Source organism: Lycium ferocissimum, chromosome 4 (assembly GCF_029784015.1).
Source record: "Lycium ferocissimum isolate CSIRO_LF1 chromosome 4, AGI_CSIRO_Lferr_CH_V1, whole genome shotgun sequence".
NCBI lineage: Eukaryota > Viridiplantae > Streptophyta > Magnoliopsida > Solanales > Solanaceae > Lycium > Lycium ferocissimum.
In genome coordinates this window covers 548,672-556,519 of record NC_081345.1, presented here as the reverse complement: position 1 = coordinate 556,519, position 7,848 = coordinate 548,672, and the positions used below count along the sequence as shown (strand labels likewise).

Sequence of the window (7,848 nt, the reverse complement as noted above, 5' to 3'; positions counted from 1 at the left end):
CCATGGAAGAGTCCCTTTCTATAAAGGTCGAGTTATACGGAACCCCCTTATACGGATCGTATAAAGTTATACGGACCGTATAACTGGTCATATAACTCCCAGTTGTACGAAATTTTCTCTCGTTGATTCGTTCGACTTCCAATCCTCGTGGAACCATCTTGACGCTTACATAATACTTTATTAACCATACAATAGGCCCTATAGCAGCCCCTCAAGATATTCTAAAGAAACATTAGATCAATTATAGCGAAAACCTTTCCGAACACGACTTATATTTTACTTCCTTCAACAAACTAAATTTCACATATTCGTATGACTTTAAAATCTTATGGTACGCTCCTTAAGTTATCTAATACTTCCATTAATCTCATAAGAACTTCATGTTCATCTTAAACTCACATTGATCTATTTTCAAGGCAACAAACCCGGAATTTTTGAGGTGTAACTGTAGTACAAGGATGGGTGACCCCCGGGAAGTGTACTAAGAGTCCTAGAAGTTTGGACATAAGAGAAGGATGAGGGAATAGAATAGCTTGGGGGGGGAGTAGAAGCATGTGAAGCTCACGGTTGGAAACTCCAGATGATTGGGAGAGATAAGACGGACCGGCTTGGCAAAGAGAGAAAAGACGTATCACAGCTACAGAACTAGGACAAGTTTAAAATAATATTGGGGATATTTTGTAAGTAAGGTGTTAGGAGAGGTATATATGATATGTTATGTGTGGTCAATCAGTATGTGTGCCCGGTAGTCGATATTGTGATACGTTAAAGATACTGACTGAACAAGGTACTGAAGTTTAAGTTGTAAGTGCTACAGGATAAGTTAATGTGATTTTCTTTAAAGGGTTAGAGATGGATCGTCCTAATGTAATAACACCAAGGAAATGAGTAAGTAACGAGGGCAAGTAGAGCTTCCAAGAGAGCTTAGGACGACAGTCGAGGCAAATGACTATTTGGACAAAATTTGCAAGAAGGCACGTGAAAGGAATAGAGTATGGTAGCACGGACAGAGGATAAATGTGCAGGATTAGAAGAACAGATGTTGATCAATGGGACTGAAGGGAAGTAACCACGAATAGAAAGGGGAAATGAGAAAGAATAAGCAAGTTTAGCAATAATGTTAAAGGATTTCCAGCTCTTGAGAGGCAATCGAAGACATAAATGCACGTTGTGCTGACACAATCACCTTGAACGTGGAAAAACCCTCCTAATAGATGATTTAGAAATAGAACGAGTTTACAATTTGGGAAGGATATTCTATGAACTTCAGAGTTAAATGCAAAAACATTGTGAGTGGAGCAAAGCATTAGGGGTAGAGTAATTCAAAATCCTTAACGACGAAAGCAAGAATAATACTCTAACAGTTTGGCTGAGCGGAACCGATCCATCATCAAGGATGAGAAAGAGGATGATGAGTTGACAACGCTGATTAGGAGATCAGTAACATAGAATAAGAACTTCTGTAAAGAATATAGAGATTCGATCATAGAGGAAATAGAATGATACACAGGGAACATGTATGGAGGATAAACCGGTCGTAGCGTCAGAAAGGAAGATAAAGGCTCGATAAACGAAGAAGGAAGAGCGTGTAAGTTGTAAGGATTTCAACATAAGAATACGAAGTAGCAGAACACCGGAGGAATTATGACGCGCAGCTTTGATGCAAATAAGTAGTAAAGGAGAATTACGGATAAGTGAGCTAAGCAAATGAAAGGACTAGTAGTGGAAATGGAAGGGTATGGAATATTGACTTTTAATGGTATAGTACAGATGTAAATTGGAACAGGAAACTCAGAGCAAGAAGAATTTTAGAGATGTTATAAATAAAGTCGGGAAGAAAGACGAGGGGTAAAAGAGTAAGGTATAATCGAACACTTCGTAAAGGACGTAGTGAATCCCGATGTCCCTATTAGCTCGTCGGTCCACGAAATTATTTGTCATAAAAGATAAAGATATGGAGAGATAGTAAAGAAGGCATCGGAATTTGACCTAACCCTTATAAGTATTCCAATTGAATACAAGACCGTAACTGGCAAGAAGATAGATAAGTCAAACCATACCATAAAGGAACTCCGGCCGGAAGAAGATCCTGAAGAGCGGCAGATAATTATCGAAGATGATGGATACTCGAAGGCTATTGGCGTACAAGGACCTCCTTAAAAAAAGGGGAGGAGCATGTTAGACTTGAAAGGAATTATGACGTTCTCAATCTCCAGAAGAATAAATGTATTAGTTCGAGACCAAGGCTCGAGGCGTATTAGTATATCAAGAAGGTATCGGAAGAAAGTATGAAAAATAGCTCAAGAGAATGCTTCACGCTGACATGAGCTATGACATTTCTAGACCGTGGTTTGAATCCCTCATATTGAGCAAATTTGTGCCGTACCTAAGTATGCATCAGCATATCCTAAAGGAAGTCTCCAAGCTAAGCTCACAGAGAATAATGGAAATGATAAAGAACCCAAAGAACACCTTGGGTTACAACAAAAGGAAAGTTTTGATATGAAAAGGAGTGAAAACTATAGCAAAGAGACAGTGGTTGGCAGTCTGGCAATCCCTAAAGAGAGGAAGACTGATGTTCCTAGGAATGGAGAGAGAGCAGTACCGCCGGTTATAAGAATCATACTGAAGATGAGAACCTATACTATGGCATAATATGAACCATCGACGTGAGATTATGCCCAATTAAAATGGTCCAAGGGCAACACTGGCAAGCCAACGGGGGATAACAGCTAATTAAGTGATTACCAGCAGAAAGGAATCAAAGATAAGTGTAACTATGTTGGAAGGAAGATGTGGTAAAGTGTGAAATTGCCATGGCCCCATCATCACAAGTCACATCGCAAGACTTGAAGAAAAGAAACTAAAGAAAAAGTTTTGGTAGGAGCCCAAAAATATTGTGAGCTATCAAATTAGTTTGAACTCGGATTATGAGTTTGCCATAAGTGTAACTATACTACGAAGGATAATAAATGGTGAGGAAACATTATGTATATACGCATTTAAAAGATTATAGTCAGGATATTGGTATAACTGATCTTGGAGAGGAATTGGGAAGGATGGTTTGAGGAACATAATAGTTAAGCGCAGGAATTGAGTAATGATAAAGTAATGTTGCACAACATTTGGGGTGTCAGGATAACAAAGATTGTGACGAGGATGTAAAGAATCAGAGGGTCTGACTAATGAACTACAACGCGTATCTAAAATCAATGAGTACGAAAAGAGGTAGTCCGAGACAGCATCAAAGGAGTAAACAAAGAAAGATGCTGTATTCGAGCAAGGGAGTTACCCACAAATAGGGAAATAAAGAACATGAAGGACACAGCAGTCGTAGAATGGCAAGTAGCCACGACCTAGTAAGGCAAAATTTACTGTAACTGGGACAAAATAAGAACGAGATACTAGTTGATTTTTGATTATGTACATGCGGACAAAAGGCGATGGAATTCACAAATGAGTTCAATAAAGGAGTTAAGGAAGAACGAGAAGAGACTGACCCAATTTATAGTCTAAACACATGGTAACCAGACTCTAAGGGGAGGATAACTATTCTGAGAAATCAAAGATGATATTGTGGGTTTACAAACTCCAACATTCGAGGACGAATGTTTCTAAGGGGGGAAGGATGTTACGCCCCGAAAAATTTCGCATTACCAAGACTGTAGATGGCTTAGTATGAGCTCAAAGAAGAGTAAAGTTATACAAGGATTAAGGATGAAGATTATATTATATGATAATAATAATAATATATATATGACATTTGGAGACCGTATGGTGTAAATCAGTTAATACGTTACTTGATGAATAGCCCTCGTAACCGTATGTTAAGGTGGGGCTCACATGCCAGGGTTTTATAAAGGACAGATTAAAAGTTATATGAGTAGTACATGGGAAGTTGAGCAAGTGTTAAGAAGGACCCTTAAGCCAAATATGAGCACAAGCCCTCCAAAAGGAGGATTTAAGGGTACGTTTTCAGACGATCTGACTTCAAGAGGCCAAAGCGCCATTATAAGTTTGGAATTTAGAAAAACACCAAAAATGAAAGTTGCAGATAATTGAAATATATTTCCAACCATAGATGGTGGGACCTCATACGATATTGGGATTAAAGGTTATGAGCATTTTAAGACAGACTGTCTAAGTAGAGGAATTTGCTATGCGCGAACGCGCCCCAAGGTGGCACGATCGCGCTGAGCAAATTTTCCGGACAGTGCACTGGGCCATTATACAAAGGGGCCTACCCCTTATTTCTTCAGCCAAAACACCCCAAACACTCTCCAATATTCTGGAATTTTCCCCCAAATTCCCAATACCAAATTTTAAGCCTAAACCCGGTATAATTCTCGAATTTCGATTCAGATAGCGTGCAGTTGCGATCACAAAGTCGTATAGCAACGCGTTTTGCTTAGTTCAAGGTGGAAAAAGTGGAGATATAGCAATATTATAAGGAGAAAGGTATGAATCTCTTATTATTAATGTTAATCTTCGTTTATTTACGGAGATAGAACTGTTAAATAGCCGTATTATAATTTTGTTGGTGGAAATATGAGATAAACACCATATGGGATGTTTATGGAGTATTTTGGTATTGAGAATATTATAGTTGATATTGGTATTTTTGTTGTTGTTGGTGATTGTTGAATTGAAATTTCGGGCTAGGCATATAGATAGGAGAGATGCTGCCCGATTTTCGGCAGAATATAGAATAGTTTAATTTGAAGGCTTAGCTCAAGTATGCAACAATGCGTCTAACGATAGTGTGAATCCTCTCGAATGTAGATTTACGAACTCGAACGGATAAGCGTAGCTAATAGGAGGTCGAACAGGTATGTGAGGCTAGTCCCCTTTCTTTCAAAGGCATGATTCCTAAGTTATTATTCCATATATGTTTTCATCCCCTTCTTACCTCCAAAAGTTAGACATTCATGATTCTTAATAAGTTTCTTATGATACCAAAGAAGAGATGTTTTCTATGATGATTATGATGATGATGATGATTATTTCATGTTTAAAGGTTCCAAGCTTATGGTTTCAATGTGAATTTGAGAATGTTGAGCAATTTCTTGATTTTCTCAATTTTATTCATGGATGATGACTTTATTTCTAAAGAGTCCAAAGTGTATGAATTGACGCTTTATGAGATTTGTGATATTATTCTATGTTTTCCCTTAATGTTATTCTTCATTAATAGTCTCATCTCATAATGCTAGTTCCTTCATTATTCCATAATACAATCAGTGGTTACCGATCTTACGTCATTCCAATAGAGTCATAGCTTTTGATTAGGCTCTTATGTATATTTATGTGAGGAAGATTACATCGCGCCTATACGGTCTGGCAACACCAGTACGGTGGGCATAGTGGGCGACTTATGGATGATTACACCATGCCTATACGGCCGGGCGGCACCACTACGGTGGGCGTAGTGGGCGGCTTATGGATAATATAATAACACCGTGTCTATATGGCACGGGCAGCACCATTAGTGGGTGGCGTGAGATGATTACCCCGGACACGGGCTAATGATGTTATTGATTCGGACACTTTATGTATGTATGTGTGATATGTTCTAAAGGTAAAAGTTAGCATGCATGACTCCGCCTCAAGAGGCAAGCAGTTACAGTTATCCTTTCTCCTTATGCTTTCTATACTTCCTTATTATGTTATCATATATGCCTTACATACTAAGTACATTATTCGTGATGATGTTCTTTCTTTTATGGACGTTGTGTTTATGCTCATAGGTAGACATAGAGACGGCCTGGAACCTAGGAGCCTTACCAGCAGCTGTACAGGAGCACTCCACTACTCCGGAGTTGCCGCTCATCGGTATATTTTTTCTGCGTACACATTTGGGAATGATGGGGTCCTGTCCCATCCTTCTGATCTCAGTACTCTAGTAGAGGCTCGTAGATACTTATGTGTGGGTAATAGATGTTATTAGACTTCTTTAGCCTATAGTGTATATCATTTTTTAGCCTTATGGGCCTATGTATGCACTCATGTTTTGAGAGAGATTTTGAGATTGTTTCATGGTCAGTCTGGTGTCGAGAATGGTGTATGTTCAAGCTGAGCATGATAGACAGCATGATAAGTGGTGCTCGATAGTCAGCTCCGGGTACCCGTCATGGCCCACTAGTTGGGTCGTGACAAAAGTTGTATGAGAGCAGTTCCATCCTAGGGTGTGTCTACGAGCCGTGTCCAGTAGAGTCTTATTTATGGGTGTGAAGCGCACCACACCTATAAACAAGATGCTGCGGGGCATTTAGGAATGATGACCGTCTTTCTTCTTCATAGATCGTGCGATAGAGCTATAATATAAGAATTCCCTTTTCCCTAACCGTGCGTTATGTTTTCAGCAAAGTTGATCAAAGGAAAAGCTACAGCAGCCCAGAAGGGCACGATAGTGGTCGAAGAAAGGACTGAATGGGAGCCGCCTACGGATATGGAGGAGGGCGATCCCCAGAGTAAGGCCCTATTTCGATTCCCTCATATTTCTCCCACTCTAAAGGAGCAAAAAGGAGTCTCAACCTTAGCTCCAGCACCCCCAGTTCCTCCACCAGATGCCTCAAGCCAGGAGATGCGGCAGGCTATCCTTTTGTAGACTCAGTTACTAGCCGCTCAAGCTCAGCGGCAGGACGCGGGCCATGGTAACAGGAGTGGGAGGAAAAGAGTCAAGTCTTCAGGGTTTGACCATGAGTTTAAGGGCGCTCCGAGGCAGCAATCCTCTAGGCACTTAGCTCGTTCAATAGCTAGTGCGCCACCACAACTTTCTGGACCCAAGTTTGATAGATGTGCGTGCTTGGGGCCAGTTCAGAGTTTTAGAGTTCCTAATTCCCAAAACAGGGGTGATTCAAGCCAGACGAGATTACCTGTACCACGGTGTACTTGGTGTGGCAAGTTACATTTTGGCCCGTGCCGCTTGGATTTGAATGTTTGTTATGCTTGCGCTCGCCGGTGCCATTTCGAGCGCGGCATCGTCCATGGATACGTAGTAGGGATAAGGTTTGGCCTACGAGATTGGCAGCTGGCTCTTCATCATCGGTACACCCTCCAAGGCAAAGACCGCAGGTATTAGCAGGCTGTGATAGGGACCGAGGAGGATCTATCGGAGGACACTTCACTCTATAGCCCTCCAGACCAAGCTCGGAGCAGGTCGACTACAGGTATATGAATTTTTATTGGAGTTTCCTATGTGTGTGCAACTACCGCAGGTTATTGCTTAATAGCGGCGAACGGGAATTCTAAAGGAGACCCATAACCAAAGTATTTATGAGTAGCTATGATTTAGATGTTTTCGTCACCATTAGGAATTTTGAAATTAAGAATGAAAGGTAGTTATATATGTGGATTGGTGGTTATTATTGGGAGTTCTAAAGGTTAAAATAGCATTAATTTAGCCTAAAGAGTAAGGGGTTCTTTTAACCTGAAAGAAGAGGCATCACAGAATTTTATTGGGACCCATTAGGATTTCAACTAGTTTTAGATCATATGATAAAGGTCACGCAGTAGGGTGGATGCGATCGTACCAGCACTAACGCACCGGATCCCATCAGGACTCCGAAGTTAAGCGTGCTTGGGCGAGAGTAGTACTAGGATGGGTGCCCCCCTGGGAAGTGTACTAAGAGTCCTACAAGTTCGGACATAAGAGAAGGATGAGGGAATAGAATAGCTTGAGGGGAATTAGAAGCATGTGAAACTCACGGTTGAAAACTCCAGATGATTGGGAGAGATAAGACGGACCGGCTTGGCAAAGAGAGAAAGGACGTATTACAGCTACAGAACTAGGACAAGTTTAAAATAATATTGGGGATATTTTGTAAGTAAGGTGTTAGAGAGGTATAT

The 7,848-nt window shown here is 40.6% G+C and overlaps 1 pseudogene; it reads left to right on the top strand.

The window, feature by feature from the left end:
• The first annotated feature begins 7,518 nt into the window (after positions 1 to 7,518).
• Positions 7,519 to 7,635, top strand: LOC132054951 (5S ribosomal RNA; annotated as a pseudogene).
• The last annotated feature ends 213 nt before the right edge of the window (positions 7,636 to 7,848 follow it).